The following is an 18056-nucleotide window of genomic DNA, read 5'->3' on the forward strand; positions in this document are numbered from 1 at the left end:
CCTTTTTTTTTAAGCGTTTAAGGGTAGTAACATGGGTAAGGGCTTAAATACAACCTCAACTAAAGTAAACTGCCAAAAATCATTTGATATGGTACTTACTGAAATGTTCAATATATAAACCTCTCACAATAAAGCAGTTTGCAATAATAAGCAGCAGCAGGACTGGAGTCCTTCTCGGCATTTTTAATACACCATAAGAAATCCAACCTCATTCCAGGTCACCCTTTAGCAGATAATATCGATAGGATATACAAGAGAACAGAAGAGGCACACAAAAAAAATTATGTTAGTATCTGTTGAGCGTCTAAAATGAAGAAAAAAGCATCAGATTGTCAAAAGGCTTTTTTCAAGTATATTTTTGAATCTTTGAAGCCTCCTCACCAGGGCTCACCAATGATAAGGAGAGCAGAAGTACAAATGTCAAGTCAAATCAGATATCACCAATGGCGGATTAATGATTTTGCCGCCCCTAGGCCCTGAAATAATTGCCATTCCTCCCCAGCAGCTCCCCGGCCCAGATCACCTCTGCTCTGACTCAGCCCCCTCCCCTGAGAGCACCGCTGGGTCCTGCTTCTCCCTACTCCCTGCCAGCGCTTGTGCGTGAAGCAGCTTCACGCGGCTGGGAGGGAGGGGGGAATGCTGCACACTCAGGGGAAGAGGCGGGGCCAGGGCAGGGATTTGGGAAAGGGCACCAATAGGGGCAGGGAGAGGGTGGAGTTGGGGCGGAGCTTGGGGGGCACGAACACCCACCGGTGCGGGGGGAAGTTGGCGCCTCTAGCTGCTCTTACAAATTTGCCGCCCTAGGCCTAGGATTGTTGGCCTAGGTGTTAATACGCCGCTGTATATCACCACTCTGAAGACAGCGTCCATCCAAACATAACTAGAAATCTGAATAATTTTTTCCTATTTATCTAGCAAATTGTCCACACAACTTATCTTCGCTAATAAAATATGCGCCAGAGATATTGTAAAATGAACTTCCTTACCTCATCAACATAGATAAAACAGAATCTAATTAATGAAAAAAATAACTGCACTGTTCCTGTTTACAACAGTGCTAATCTTCATTTCAGAATCTTACTTAAAAATCTGACTACCAACAATTTTGTAGGGAAAAATTAGATTCAAAGATGTAAAAGAAATTTTCAGTTAACTGGAGATTTATCCCTCACTGACTTCCATGCCTACCACATGGCAGCAAGCATGGCCAAACCATGTTTTACTGGCATCCTAGGTGAAGGATTGTTTTGTGTTCTTCCAAAAGAATGTGAGCTTCTCTCTTTTCTTCTTTTTGAGGGGTTCCATCACCCCTTTTCTTCCCACATATTGCTCATTACGTTTCACACATTTCTCTATCTAATCTCTTCCCATGGCCATTAATAAGGCAAAGATTGGCTATTGGTCAGCTTGGCACCTCCTTCAGTCCATTCATTAGATAGGAGTGCGACATTCCCCTCTGGTGTTGTCTGAACCAGTGATCTGCTAGGCCACTCAAATCCTTGACGATGGGAGCCAGCCTTACCTGGCTCTACTGTGAGAACCCCCACTCCTGAGCTGTTCAAGCCCAGCCTCTGGCATTTAAGCTGCTCCCAGCTACTCGCAAGCGAATGACACTAGCCAATATCTCCGGTCCCAGACACGACCCTGGGAACCTCCATCTTGCAGTGTCCAGTTATGCCCGCTGGATGCTGCAAGCTTATATAAGTTTGTTAAATTGACGAAGAAATTGATATATACCAGGCTTGTTCTCCCAAAGGGAGTCTGACACTGCAAACCAAATGCACTGCTTCAGGTAGAACAAACAGATTTATTAACTATAAAGGTAGATTTAAGTGATTATAAGTCAAAGCATAACAAGTCAGATTTGGTCAAATGAAATAAAAGCAAAATTCATTCTAAGATGATCTTAACATTTTCAATGTCCTTACAAACTTAGATGCTTCTCACCACAGGCTGGCTCTTCAGCCAGGCTCTCCCCTGCGATCAGCGGTTCAGTCACATGGTGGTGGTGGTGTCTATAGATGTAGGTGGAAGAGAGAGGGAGCATAGCAAAATCGCTCTCCCTTTTATCATGTCCTTTCTTTCCTCCTAGCTTTGCCCCACCCCCAATCCCTTCAGAGTCAGGTGAGCATTACCTCATCGCAGTCCCAAACTGCCCAAAGAAAGGGGGTGACTCCCTCAAGAGAGTTTAACAGATTCTTTTGTTGCTGCCTAAGCCAGTGTCCATTGTTCCTGTGAGGCTGAGCTGGGTTTGTCCCATCCATGCCCTGAAAAGGTGTGAACTGCCTCTCTGTTCTTGGAGGGTTTTTGCATGGGCTTGCTTTAGCTATGAGGATACATTTTCAGCCTCATAACTATATACATGAAATTATAACTTATAACTTTACTGTAACAATTACTATAACAACCACGTTCAGTACATTATGAGCCTGCCGAAGACACCCAACATGACAAACTTTGTATTGGATACCACACAATCATTTTATAAAAGGTGAACATGGGGATGTTCGGTGTTCCCCCGAGGTACAGAGCATCACAATGAGTTCCTGGAGCATGGGACTCTCATGGCCAGATGATTTTCTATAATGAAGCACCTTCCCAAGTCATGGCACCACCAGATGTGTAGTGCTGTAGACACCAATCTCTTTAGCCCCAGTCCTAAAACTGACCCTTGGTACAAGGCTGTTTGAGAATTAAGATTGTATGGGGCCATATAGAGACAATGAGTCTAATCCCACTCTAATGTTGTTGCAAAGGATATAAACTATTCATCATCATAAATACACAGTAAATTTGGGTGAATCAGTTTGATTGTTTAAAACATGGGGATATCAGTAACTACAGTATTAGAGCTACAGTTCTCCAAGACTTAATCCCAGGTGGATTGCAAAAAAGGCAAATATGGAGTGGAATTCTATAGTCTGGAACTATTCGGCTATTTGCAAGCAGGAGCCATCTTTTCTGATCTGTACCTCTTGAGTACTAAAGAAATATACTCAAACTCTTATTTGGCAATTTATATATTAAAAAGAGTTGAGTTGCAATTTGAACTAATTTTTCAATAGCCAAATTATTTTAATAGGGTCACACAGCTAAGCAATTGACTCACTGTCACTAACCTAATGCCTAATATCTGTCCCAAGAAAAAAAAGCTATACTAATATTTCAACTTGCAAATATTTAATATTTACACAGAAGTCTTGCTGTTTATCTTCACATCAGGTGTATATTGTATTTATCAAGGAAGAACTTTAAGACTATAGCTCCAATATAAACAAATGTTTTCCTTAAATTTGTTTATAGAATCATAAAACACTCATATGACTTCTCATCTTCAAAGTAATCGTAACACGGATATGAGTGGATATCACCATTTTACAAGTATGTGCACAGAGGTAAAGCAGTTACATGCCAGGATTAGAATTCAAGAATTCCTGTCTTCCAGACCTCTTCTCAGACTGACAAAGTATAACTTCCAAAAGCAAGACTCCAAACCCAGAAAAGTCACCATCCCTCTTTTCTGCGGTTTCATCATTCTTTTAAGTATCTTTCTCTGTACTTAAACGTCTGCAGCTGCGCTTCGGTGTGGACACTATCTATGCTGACAGGAGAGGTTCTCCCATTGGTGTAGGTAATCCACCTCCTTGAGAGGCAGTAGCTAGCACTGTCTACAGAAGGGGTTAGGTCAGCATACCTAGTGGAGCGGATTTTTCATACCCAAGACCCATAGCTATGCCAACGTAGATTCCCAGTGTAGACTAGCGCTTTAAGTAACTGATTTACATTCTACAATAATCAATTTGCTAGCACCAGCTAACTGTTGTTTCTGTTTACAAGCCAACAATTACTCTGCATAAACAAAGGTGGGGTGTCTGTTTAAATATCATAAAAGAATGTGATATGTAATTGCCTCAGATTGACAAAATTCATAGATACTACCGTCAGAAGGGACCATTATGATCATCTAGTCCGACCTCCTGCACAACACAGACCACAGAATCTTACCCACCCACTCCTGTGAAAAACCTCTCACCTATGTCTCAGCTATTGAAGTCCTCAAATCGTGGTTTAAAGACTTCAAGGAGCAGAGAATCCTCCAGCAAGTGACCCGTGCCCCATGCTTCATTTAATGGTGGAATAATTAGTGCATTTTACTTTACTACAACACATAGCAGTGAGTCAAACATTTCTTCTTCCAGTCAGTTATGTTTAAAAAAAATAATTTGAAAGGTATTATGCTTAAGATAATACCTTTAATTGCATTGATGTACAAATTATTCATACTGAATAAATGTTTCATAGAGCATGATTTTGACAATAAAAATATTGTATTACTGACATTAATTTGCCAACTTTTTATTCCTGAGAGCGATCATTAGTGGGTGACCCACTGTGCTACACTGTTTGGCTTACAACTACTACAAGTTCATCAACTTCTAAAATATTATCCTCTTTATTTGAAACTGAGAGAGTGATTTTAAGGAACCCAACAATTTGTCTGTATGCGTTATTCACTTTGTGACACAAAACTTATTTCACTGAGATTACTGTAAATCACTATATGAAGCGACGGCTTGCATGAACAATTAAACGACAAATATGATAAAACAGATTTATAAGCTTTATGTTCCAATAACAAATTCCTTGGATAATTTAGGTGTAGAGCTAGAAAATTCTTTCAAGATAGTAGATTCATGGAACTGCAGCTCCCCCAACAGCTTTTTAAAAAACAGGCAGTACATGTAGAAAAGAGCTTTAATAAAGGGCTTTATATTACTATGGTAACCACAGCAACTAGTTTCTAAAATGAAAAATAGCTCCATTAGGTGCTTCATTACATCTTTTTCAAGCAAATACTGCTCTTAATCTTCTCAATGGAAGAAAGTTATCTTGAATGCATGCAGAAAACTGAAAATAAAGTCTGATACAATATTGTGAATATGAGTTGAGGCCTTCTTCAGGAATGAAGAAAGAAAAAAAAAGTAAGCCTGGTTAGCTAACAAAGGTAGAAAGCAGGAGAATTTAATGAGAAGCGAAACGGATGAGGTGGATATTAGAAAGTAAGTGAACATTAGGATTAGGAAAACAAAGGAACAAGAGTGATTGAGAAGACCATTAAAAAAGAAATTTCAAGTAGGAAAGGTGATAATGCCAGAGTAAATTATGGAGAATGCTTACCTTTCCTGCAAAAAGTTCTAAGCACGATTACAAGTATCCAGCATCACCTCATGCACTGTGCAATTCCCCATCCCCATCAACTATTCTGTTATTTTCATTTCAGAGCTATTGAACCAATTACTAATTATATAATGTTTAAGAGACTGGGCATTACTAAAGTATTTAGTCTTTATAGCTACAATGCAGAACTTGTCACTCAACAGTTCCCCCTGCTAGATTCAGCAGGAGGTAAATGGAGTCAATTGCCCAATTTCCTTAGAGATATTGACAGCCCCCTCACCAAAAAAACCACCTGTTGTAACGGGGAGGATGCTCTGAGATACCAAAAATATATGACAAAATGCCGCATTTCTCTTGCTCTTGCCTAAGTCTAGAAATAAGGTCCTGTTTAAATTATGAGAGTTCAAGTTTATATGAATATTTTATAATTAATTTGGAGCAAATGGATAGTGAGACAAAATCAAAGTGTTTACGATAGTATTAAAAGTCCACATTACTAAGCTATCAAAACAAAATAGATTCAGTGTTGGCTTTCTAAAAATCCACAATCGATCACTTTTGGGAGATATGAAAAGTCCAGATGTCACATGGGGGGGGGGGGAGGACGACAACCACCACCACCAACCTGTGTCACACCTTTTTATTGCCAAAATATATGTTAAAGAGCTTTCCTTGACATATCTACATGCAACTAGCGGCCACGGCAACGCTTTAATGTGGCTTGTGTGGTTGCGGCACAGTGCTGGGAGAGCTCTCCCAGCACTCTTAAAAAAACAAAAGAAAAACAAAAAAAGCCACCTCCACGAGGGGCGTAGCTACTAGTGCTGGGAGCTTGGCTGCCAGCGCTTGGTGCACTGTCTACACTGGCGCTTTACAGTGCTGAAACTTGCTGTGCTCAGAGGCGTGTTTCTAGCTCAGGGGCATGAAAAAAGTTGCAGCGCTGTAAATCGTCTGTGTAGACAAGCCCTAAGGCTATATCTATACTACCTCAGTTCCCCTATCAATCCCCTGAGGTACTAAAGAGCCGAGGGGGTTTTCAGACCAAGAATCAACTGACAGCCCTGCCAGACTGAGTGACCTCGAGTGCCATGCCACACCTGGCCAGAAGAGTTGCCACTGCACTAACACACTGGCTCACGGGAGCCTATTGTGCAAATGTAGACGTTAGGAAGTTAAATGGTGATGTGTGTAGAATTCTCTGATTATAGCCAGGGCCCTGTGTATCCATGGTCACAGAATTGGGCATGGAACACATTCCTTGCCAGAGAACTGTGCTCCTAAAACTCAGCTTTTATTAAAAAAACATATGTTTCTAGCCCTTTTGATTGCAGCGATAACCGTGAAAACAATCTTGGAAAACCATTGCAGTGAATCTGCAGAGTCTGCAATGGTTGTCTTTGAGATGTGTGAACTGCACTAGTTATCTCAACCAGGGTCTATGGACTCTGCAATTCAACCACAGAATTTGGTATTTTCCCAGGATGCCACGCAATTCCCCATTTGTTGCAGTCAGGAGCCTGATACTTTGTTTAGCCTGCCAGGACCTGCCTACAGCTGCTCACTAGCTTTCCTCCCAAGGAAGAGAGAACTGCATTACAGTGCATGCTTCCTAAACTGTTCAATGGGCCAAGGCTGAAGGGAGCCAGAGATGGAGTTCACTTTGCTGCTGGGGAGGAGGGTTTGGGGTCCTGATTCTCATTTTTGAATGTAATACTGTTAGTATGTACAATGAAATATAACTAAATTACTCTAATCTTTCACACCCAACACTAGCTTGGCATTAGTTTTTATTTAGCTTTTCTACTGCCTCATCCATAGATCAGCTGAGCACCAAATACTCCTGTTGAAGTCATGGGAGTCACAGCCTATAAGATAATAAGAGCTACAAGTGTATACATACAATACTTTCACCTTCCCAGTCCCCCATCTCCATTAATCAAATTCTTCAAGATTTTAGTCTCTATCTTCTGAATCCATTTAACTCAATGTGAACACACCTCAAGACAAACACTGTTAACCCCCCAGACTACATTTAGGAAAACAATTTAAATGGCCATAACTACCCACTTATTGGTCTGTCTAGCTCACTTCTTGAGGTTGAGAGACAGCAGAGGGTCCTCCACACAGGTCCTCCCCCAAACCTATCTTCTAGGAGTTTTGCTACATCACATATCCTGTACTGGACTTCCAGTTAAGTACAAAAGTAATAATGAAACTTTGCAAATATGCTTATGTGGGAAGATTCTGTTCATTCAAATATTCTTTCCTGTGCTTTTCACACATCTCTTGGGCTTTTCTTTTAATTTAGCCCTCAAGTCCTAGAGTTCACTTTTTAAGGTAAAAAGCTAAATATTGCAATAGACAGTCCATGTATATAATTCAAAAGAAAATTCAGCCATTCTTACTGCTAGGACTCTGGTAGGAGCTGGAATTCTTACTTTGTGCCTGAGTAGGAAATAAGTGCCCTCCAGTGGCTTTGTTCCCTTCTCTCAGAAATCCTATAGGTAACATTAGCAATTGGTTTTCTGCCCCAAAGGTTCTTGTGTGTAATGTCATCATGGGATTCTATGTTGTGCCTGCACACGTTCAGTGTTCAAGACCATCAGAAGCTAGTGGGGACATATGGACTAAAGTATTTTTAGCTTCCTGAAAGTTGCTCTTCCCCACTTCATTTCATCCAGAGTGAGGAGTATAATCAAGTGTCTATCAAAGATTGGGTCAGACTGGGGCACAGATACAATGAATTGCTCAAAGTTCAATTCATATAAAACCTGGGGCATTCATGATAGTCCATCAGGACCCAAAATAATCTCAGCCAGATCATCTATCTCCATCATTTATTAATAATGTTTGCTGTTTGTGGTGGGTCCTGTTAGATTCCAGCTGCTTTGTGATGATCAAACAACAGCAGTAACCAAGACAGCTTTTTCCACGTATCAGAGTAACAGCCGTGTTAGTCTGTATTCGCAAAAAGAAAAGGAGTACTTGTGGCACCTTAGAGACTAACCAATTTATTTGAGCATGAGCTTTCGTGAGCTACAGCTCACTTCATCTGTAGCTCACGAAAGCTCATGCTCAAATAAATTGGTTAGTCTCTAAGGTGCCACAAGTACTCCTTTTCTTTTTCCACGTAGTATCTCTTCTACTTACAATGTCACCTGAAAGTGAGAACAGGCGTTCACATGGCACGTTTGTAGCTGGTATTGAAAGGTATTTACATGCCAGATATTCTAAACATTCGCATGCTGCTTCATGCTTAGGCCACCATTCCAGAGGATATGCTTCCATGCTGATGACACTTGTTAAAAAAAAATAATGCATTAATTAAATTTGTGACTGAACTCCTTGGGAGGATAATTGTAGGTCTCCTGCTTTGTTTTACCCACATTCTGCCATATATTTCATGTTATATGAATCTTAGATGATGACCAAGCACATGTTCATTTAAGAACACTTTCACTGCAGATATGACAAAATGCAAAAAAGGTACCAATGTGAGATTTCTAAAGATAGCTACAGTACTCGACCCAAGGTTTAAGAATCTGAAATGCCTTCCAAAACTCAGAGGGACAAGGTGTGTGAAACACTTTCAGAAGTCTTAAAAGAGCAACACTCCGATGCAGAAACTACAGAACCTGAACCACCAAAGAGGAGAATCAATCGTCTGCTGGTGGCATCTGACTCAGATGATGAAAATGAACATGCAGCGGGCCACACTGCTTTGGATCATTATCGAGCAGAAACACTCATCAGCATGGACATGTCCTCTGAAATGGTGGCTGAAGCATGAAGGGACATATGAATCTTTAGCACATCTGGCACATAAATATCTTGTGATGGCAGCTACAATAGTGCCATGCAAACACCTGTTCTGACTCTCAAGTGACATTGTAAACAAGAAGCGGGCAGCATTATCTCCCGCAAACGTGAACACACTTGTTTGTCTGAGCAATTGGCTGAACAAGAAGTAGGACTGAGTGGACTTGCAGGCTCTAAAGATTTTCCTTTATTTTTGAATGCAGTTATTTTTCTACATAATTCTACATTTGTAAGTTCAACTTTTAGGATACTCAGCACTTATAATAGGGGAATTGAAAAATACAATGTCTTATTTTTATACTGCAAATATTTGTAATCAAAAATATAAAGTGAGCACAGTACACTTTGTATTCTGTGTTGTAACTGAAATCAATATATTTGAAAATGTAGAAAACATCCCAAAATATTTAAATGGTATTCTATTATTGTTTAACAGTGCAATTAATCAAGATTATTTTTTTAAATGGCATGATTAATTGCAATTAATTTTTGACAGCCTCAACTAATATTCTGTCTTGATACATAGCTTTCATATTGGTCCTGGAAATAAGGGTTGATTGTGCGTTATATTTGAAAATGGAAGGTAAAATGAAAAACCAAGATGAAGGCTAGAGGAACAACAGGAAGAAGAAACAGAAGAGGAGTAGAGTGAAAAAGTAAAACCAATGTAATCAAAGAAGCAATGCAAGATTTCAGATAATTATCGGTAGGCAAACAGGGAATAGATCGGAAAAAGGTCACTCATGGCAGGCAAGATGAGGAATAGTCACATGGTTGGGTTAAATCCTGGGCTCCCTGAAGTTAATGACTAAATTTCCATTGACTTCAACGGCGCCAGGGTTTCACCAAGACAGATAGGAAAAAGTAACTGGAATAAGAGATCTAATCATAAAATACAAGATGAAAAAAAAGTCAGATAAGAACAAGACAACCATTTCATCAGAAGAAACATGGAGGTTTATGTATTTTTAATACAGCCAAGAATATGGGTGAAGGGAGATTTCACCCACCTACTCAGACAGACAGTGAACAATGCAATAAGAGAAGAAATAAACCCAACAATAAATTTGTTGACACAGTAGAAAACGCTTTTCCATAAAGCACTGCCCATTCTTTTTTAGAAAGGTATTATTTTGATTGAAGAAAGGAAATGAATTGAAGATTAAGGGATAGTGGACCATCTATGCAATAATTACGATACATTTGTAAATTAAAACGAAAGCAAGACCAAAAATAGGAGAAAGACAAGACTCAGTTTCAGTGACCCAAGTTTTGAGAGGATTAGGGAAGTATTGATGAAGTTAAATGGGAAAAATTAAGCAAGAGAAAAGATAGAGAATGCAATGATTTCAAAGCTAAATTACTAAATCCTCAAGAGTAATATCTATTTATTTGCATCAGCCTTTTAGACATGCAAATACAAAAAACAAATCAACAGTAAGAAGAGTAAACAACTGATCAAGAGACAAGGCCATTTTTCAGTAAGTCTGAACTAATTACTTTAGTGCAAATATTCTTCATTTCATAATTTTTTTATCATTTCATATCCAACTAACATCTGGTTAAATACTAAAATCATTTGGTATCATCTGAAAATATTGTATTAAGTTGAAGGTTTGACCACTACTGTTCTGATTAAAGCAGCCAACATTATCATTCACCATTACACCAAATAGATTTCTTAGGAAACATCTCACTGAAGTAGTCAGCCCAAATAAATGCATCCCAGTTAAGTAGATGATAGAATATACACATCGGAAAATTAGGGAAATATCCAGAAAACTACAAGCCATGATACTCACTTTTAAAACCATGGCACTAATCCTCTTCAACATACTCAACACATGGGAAGTTATTTAAGGATAGTTAAAATAAAAATCCTTTCACAGATCCATGCTATTTTAAAAGCAAAAGCTTCTCTGCAGTTTGATATAGTACTGACCTGCTAGATTAGTTCTGTGTATTAAGTGAAGGGACAAGCATGTTGAACAGATAATAAACTGACTTGAACATCAATGAGATGGGGGACTTCTGGATGGTAACAGTTTGAAAGAGAAATGATTAGTGGCATGCCACAAGGATCAGTGCTGGGACAGATTTTGTTCACTTCATACTATTTATCGATGACCTGAAAGAAGGTATGTGTACCACAGTGATCAATTACAGATCAAAAACTGTAGAGGGCAATAAAATTCTAAATGACTTGGACAGACCACGACCACAGAGGGATAAATTGCATATGAAATTCAGTGCTGAGAAATTAAAGATAATGAGGCTAAGAACAAACAAACAAAAAATCAAGTTAAAAGTTACTACATTTTTGCAATAACATTAGTTTAATTTAAAAAAAAAGTTTTAAAGGACATAACATACCTTAATTCCAGACTACCATGTCAATGAACCATATAAAAGGGACAAGTAATATTTATGACAATCACTGTGTTCTACCAGGATCAAATCTCCATCCTAGAATGTGTAAATATCTGTAAACATGAGACTGAATTCATTAGCAAGGAGGAAGTACCTTACTCACCAACTTACAGCTGCTGTGAAAGTCACGGAGGTCACAGAAAGTCACGGAACCTGTGACTTCGGGGACCTCTGTGACAGACTCGCAGCCTTAACTATTACTAAGGGTAGACCTGAGTTTAGGGGCCTTATCTCTGCTAGAATTCTTCCAAAGTTAATATACTAAGTTTTTGTCATCTTCCTTGATTAAAGATCATTATTCAATGGCAAAAAAAAAAAGAAAAAAAGAACAAACCACCCCACACCTGTTATTGCAGAACTAAGGTTGCTTGGTTGTATGTCATCTCCTTGCACCACACTGAATTGAGCAAAAACTCAACCTTCGGAAAACCAGGAAATGCAGAGTTAAGGTTGCCCAGGCAATCTTAACTCTGCCCTCTTTCAGCAATTCCCCAGTATGACCCATTAACACATACCTTCATTCCACCAACCCACAGTTGCCGAAACATACAAGCTCTTAGTCTCCTTTTCCACTCTCCCATAGGATTCTAGCTATTACAATTTAAGGACAAAAAAGGAACCAAAACAAAGTTGTCTACGCCACCTTCCCTCAGGTCCGCTAGACCTAGTAGTGGCCAGTGAGAATTATTTACTTACACTTCAGCGTAGTCGGAGTTTTACATGTACCTACATGAAATGGTGGAGGAAGTAGTTGGGCATACTCGAGAAAGGTACGTTTACGATAGGAGGACATGTGTGGATTACTTTAAGGTGTGAGAAAGCGGTCATTATGATATGAAGGAGATCTGTATTTTGCGTACTTGTGCAAGAGGACAGGGAAGATGTGTACCTTCAGGTTCCAGTATACATCATTTCAATGCAGCATTGTTTAGGTTATCAGTAACAGGGTGTCACAGGTGTCAGTCCGCCGAGCCCCTGGGGTGATGGAGGGCTATGGTCTCCGTGGCAGGCCTCAGCCACACCTTCCGGGCGTTGGGCAATTAGCGGGGAAGGTGCGCCGGCACGAGTCAGTAGCGCGCCCCTCGGGCAGGGGAGCGCCGGGGTAGGGGAATGCAGGCCCACCCAACTCCACTGCGTTCCAGCCCAGGGCCCTGGCAGTGGCGGGAGGCGAAAGTCCCGCCGCTGGGTCAGCGGGGCCGTCCGAACCCGCTGACCAAACACACCCACCCCACAGTGTAGTTGGGCCCCTGGGCTACTTCCTACCCAGTCTCTCAGGTGGGTCGCTCCGGTCCCTCCATCTCCTCCGGGTATTCCGCTGCGGGCAGCTCCGGTCCCTCCATCTCGTCTGGGTATTCTGCTGTGGACCACTCCCGCTCCCCCTCGGTATCGGACTCACGCTGGCCCGGGCTGCCGTCAGGCCCCTCCAGGTCCTCTGGGTATTCAGCGGCTGGCAGCCCTGGTTGCCACAGGCCTTCCTCCCAGTCAGGCTCCTCCTTGCCCAGGGCTTCGCCTGGGTCAGCAGCAGGATCGCGAGGGAGCAGCCAGCAGCCTGTGTCTGTCTCCCTCCCTGGTACTCTCTTCACTGGGCAGAGGGCCCCGCCCTTTGTACTTCCTGTCCCACCCTTCCCCTTCCGGGGATTGGCAGAAGCTTGGCCTGGCCCAGCCCACTCAGGCTGCAAGGGTGGCTCTTTACCCTCTGGTTCGGAGAGGAGCCACCCTGGCTCCCTATACAGGGCTTCTATTACACTGAGTGAAATAAAAGGATTCTAATGCTTTAACGAGAGTTAACGGAAACTGTAGGTTGAGATGGTATTCTGTGAATAAGCAGAATATAGTTGTGAAAAAATTTAAAGTTGTTCTTAAATTGTACATATCACATATTCTTTCTGAGGCAGTGGTTAAGTATGCTCAGGTATGCAAGGATCTGGAACCTAGCATCAAGAGCCAGTAAAAGTCTGTGCTATGTGGGTATTGAGGCATTGCTCAAAAGAGAGAGTAGAGAGAAGGTAGCCTGGGCAACTTTTTTTTGATGCTTTAATCTTGGTCAGGCATGTCTATGCTACAAGTGCAACAAAGGCACAGCTGCAGTTATGCTGCTATAATGTAGACACATGCTAGAGTCACAGAAGGGGGTTTTCCGTTGTAGTAAATCCACCCCCTCAACTGGCAGAAGCTATGCTGACAGAAGGATTCTTCTGTTGACCTAGCAATGTCTTTTTCACACCCCAGAGAGACCTAGCTAGATTGACCTAAGTTTTAGGCACAGACCAGGTCATAGATTGAAACCTGTAGGTGAGGATGCATGTGCTGTAAAAGGAAGTAACGAGCTTGTACATTTCAGCAACTATGGAGCTGGCAAGGTAAACGTATGCCTATTAATAGGGTGTATTGGAGCACCGCTGAAAGGCAGAGTTTGCATGGGCAATTTTAACTCTGCATTTCCTGGTTTTCAGAAGTTTTGAGTTTTGCTCAACTCAACATTCCACAAGGGGATGACATACGACCAAATTAGCCTTAACTATGCATTAATTAATTTTGGGGGGCCATTAAAAGAAACCTAGGAAATTCAAAGAGGAAAAGATATGTTTTGGTAGGAATTAGCAGTCCATAATATGTACCACAACTTGCATACCAAACCAAATCAGCCTGTAGTCAGCAGTCTCCTTGCTCTCCTGCAAACTTCTGCAACCTCGTGATCCAGTCATCTCCCAAGATCCACATATTGGCAATCATGGCAGTGCATATATTGCTTTTCCCTGAGCAATCAAGCTACTTGCACTGTCAGTTCCACACCTCGACACCGTGGGTCTCTGGAAACACCCATATTAATCTGCTCCAAAATCAGGAAGTAACCACTTGATCCCCTCCCACTAATGCTAGTAAAATACAGATTCTCAAAACAACCAATCCAAGGATTGCCGACCACTCCGTCCCCTCTCCCATCCAACCCCTTTGCAGCTACAAAGCCCTCTTCCTGTCATCCCATCTCCCTCTTCCCCTGCAACACACAGTCCTCCATCTCCAGCTCCTCCCGACCCAAAATAACACAAATTTTGGTTGCTGACTATTCTGCTGCGTTCACAGTAATCCTCCCCATAAAATAAATACATGTTATAACAGATAACTGGTAGAAAGTAACATGAATTGTTAAAATCTTCATTGCACAGGCGTACAAAGGTTCAGACTAGAAACACCAGGGGTGGGATGTTCAGCACATGCAAAGGCATTGGCACATTCCCTCAAACTACCCAGGCAAGCAAAGAAACTCAGGTTTTTCCCTTTATTGGTTCATATGCAATATGAAATCCTTCCAAACTGTACATCTACGCAAGCGAAGTAGTGAACACATTCCTAAGTACTGTTTACAGTCTGGGTCACTCAAAGATTTAGTGGGTGCCATGCACTCTCCGTAACCCTCAACCTGGGAGAGCTGAGGAATGCAATAGGTTGGGATACAGTGTGATTGGAACGCATTGGCAGAACTAGGGCTGCAACGTTGTTGGGATGCACTGACAAAGCGGGGGGCTACCATGCCTACCCATCACCTGAGCCCCCAACCTGTCTGGCCATTGATCCCCATATAGTCCTCCCCATATAACCTCCCACCCATCACTGCAACCCAAACCTCCTCTCCCCCCCCATCTCCCTCAAATACCCTGATTACGTTCCTCCCAATATAAGATGCCACCCATGACTCACAAATTACAGCAACATCCAGCTACTCAGTTCAAAACTCCTTTTGCCTTCAGTGAGGGCTTGTGATTAATTTATCCTTAATTGTGTTAACTAAAGTTCAAGCTTTCAAGAAGTCTGATTAGAGCCATCATTAGTACCTCTCAGTTCTACAGTACAAGACAGCAGAAGGCAACCATTTTTGAGGTGGGCCTGTAACTCAGGAACCCGTGGGTCAAATAACCCCAAATCTGCATCACAAACGCTACCCCACGCGGCATACCACATTTCAAAACAATCTGGGTAAACATTTGGATTTTAGAGCACTTAGAGTCAAGTAAAATACATAAAATGGCAAGAATGGATGCTTTTCCTGTATGGGTGCACAGATTTTACAATGTCTCCATTAGGACAGTGGTCTTCCAAGTGTGACTGAAAGGATTTCAAGGGTAGTTATTCTATTTTGTGTTCTAGTTTGTTGATACTTATTTCTCCCATTATGATGGAAGCAAAAGCATTGAGATAAGAACATGTCTGTGTTGGATATTTGATAGTCTATTAGATAAACACTCAATTTTTCTGGAAGCTTTTTGTAAGAGCTTTTGGACTTCAGTTACAGGACAGCTTGCCTACAAATGCAAATACAAATCTCATCCTGCAGCCTATTATCTGGCTCCACCACCACCTCTTTTTCAGCAATTTCCCTCAGCACAAAATTCTCTTGACTTTCCCAGAGTACTTTGGGTTTACATTTGACGTTCAAGAACCCCTTTTAAAAAGGTTGTCTTTGCTGCAACAGTGAGCTAAAAATTAGCATCTCCTCCAACTCCCATCCCCAGAAAGTTCTGGTAGTCCTCTCCCAGAGTCAAATTGCATGTTGAAGTATGTTCCAGTAGTATTAACAGGGAGGTATACTACATAGAAATTAGAGTGTTACCAATAACGTATGAAAATTGATATTACCCATGTAAATTCTCTATCAGTAAAAAGACCCCAAAAAAATAGCCACAGCTCTAGATTTATGAAGCAATGCTACTACCAATGTCTGAGCTACAAACAAAAAATATTTATAAATTCACTATTGCTCTTAGTATTAAAAGGGTGAGTTAAAACTATGAAGTTACATTTATCAATTTAGCTTTGTAGAAACAGATGAAGAATAGTTGTGAACACAGATCCACACTAATTAGACTGGATGAGGTGTCAAACAAAACTGCATTTGAGCAGATATGGAAAAAAGGAGTTAATCTTGATCCTGTTTAGTTCCAAGAAAAAATATTGAGAAACTATTCAATTCCTTTACATGCAGAAAGCAAACAACATATCTGTATTTCCTACTTCTACATTTATAATGGGAAAAGGTAAAAGTATTATTTTTTCAAGTTTAAAAAAGTTCAACAGGAAAGAACAAGAATCAAGTTTTACTTATGATTATATGGACGCAACTCCCATTGAAATCAGTATGACTGCACTAGTGTAACAAAACAAAGCAGAATTTGGCCTCAAACATTTAAGCTATTTGTGCTATTCATAACATATTAAACTACAGGAATATGGCCAGTATGTTGACTGTATGGGGAAATATTCAATGCACACAGGCATTCGCATGAGTATGTGTCTGATTACGTTGTCAGAGTTAAATAGATAAGGCTAAATTTTAAAAAGTTCCAATACTCATTTTATAATCTTACGTCTCTTATTAGAATACTCTGTTTTAAATAGGAAATGTATGATTGTATGACTGTTAAGGCCTATAGCAACTGCATAGCTCATGAAGTTATTACTGTTGTCTATATAATGCACTCTAAAAAGAAATATATTAGTTCTGGCACCTTTTAATTTAGTTACAATAGAATTCAAAATGTCCAAAGATGTTACATGTTCATTTCATATTGATCTGCTTGTAATGCTGCTGTTTTTTATTCTGTTACTTTGTGGGCATCAACAAGTCTCTTGTATTAATCTAGGATAGAAGAGGGGAAAAAAAACACAAACACCATGACTTTGACTGAACAGAATACTTCTATACTGCAGAAGTTTGAAGAATATGAAGCCTAACAGCACATTAAGATTTTCTATCGGGGTCTTGGTCCATGATTAGGGCTTCTAGGGCGCTACAGTAATACAAATAAATAAAATAAATAAGAATAAGAATAAGAATAACAACAAAAATATCAAAAGTCAGCTAAGCACTTGATAGGTAAAAGAAAAACCCTCACAGCAAAGTCCTTAAGCTCTAGATGTGGGTACAGTAGGCGGGAAAAAATAATGAAAAAAGGATTAAAGGAACTATTTTCAGAAGAGGCTAGTACCTGCAACTCCCATCAAAAATCATTTATCCCAGGACCTCTAAAATAGTCAGCACATGGCTGCAAAGGAAGGCAGTGGAAGAACTGGGATTAGCAATCAGGGGCCAGTCAACTCAGGAACTGCAAACATACATTTCTCATTTCTTTCAACAAGAGTTGCATGCACACATCTTCCAGGATGACCCAATTCAACATATTCCCACTTCCTTTCTTATTTTTTACTTTTGCCAAAGATTTATGTGGTTCAGAAGAATTTAATCAACTTCTCCAGGTGCAGTATAATCTTTCTAGCCTCTTTAGAGGCTTACTTTTCTATCTTGGCAATTAAAATGAACCTCAGTGATTCTGTTACCACTCTCCATATACTGAAAATGGCTATGACTTTGGAGAAGCCCTTAAGACGTAGCTGACTACTACATTTCCTATAGCCTGGAACTCCAGGAGATGGTGCTGAGATGTGAACAACTGGAAGACCTCTTGCTCACGTTGTATGATAATTATTTCAGTAAATTCATCTTCACTTTTTTTTGTGCATTAAGTTACAGAAACAAGAGCACTGTCAGATATTAGTGCAACATATATAAAAATGGTACTGGTATGGTAGATACTATTAGTCCTTGAACATAAAAAATGCTCATATGGAAGACA

General features: G+C 40.5%; 1 protein-coding gene across 3 annotated transcripts in view; it reads right to left on the minus strand.

The window, feature by feature from the left end:
• TBC1D22A (TBC1 domain family member 22A) overlaps positions 1 to 18056 on the minus strand; it is a 438694-nt gene that overhangs the window by 397700 nt on the left and 22938 nt on the right. The window lies entirely within an intron of this gene.

Source organism: Lepidochelys olivacea (genome assembly GCF_965140295.1).
Source record: "Lepidochelys olivacea isolate rLepOli2 genome assembly, chromosome: 1".
In the NCBI taxonomy this organism is placed as follows: Eukaryota; Metazoa; Chordata; order Testudines; family Cheloniidae; genus Lepidochelys; species Lepidochelys olivacea.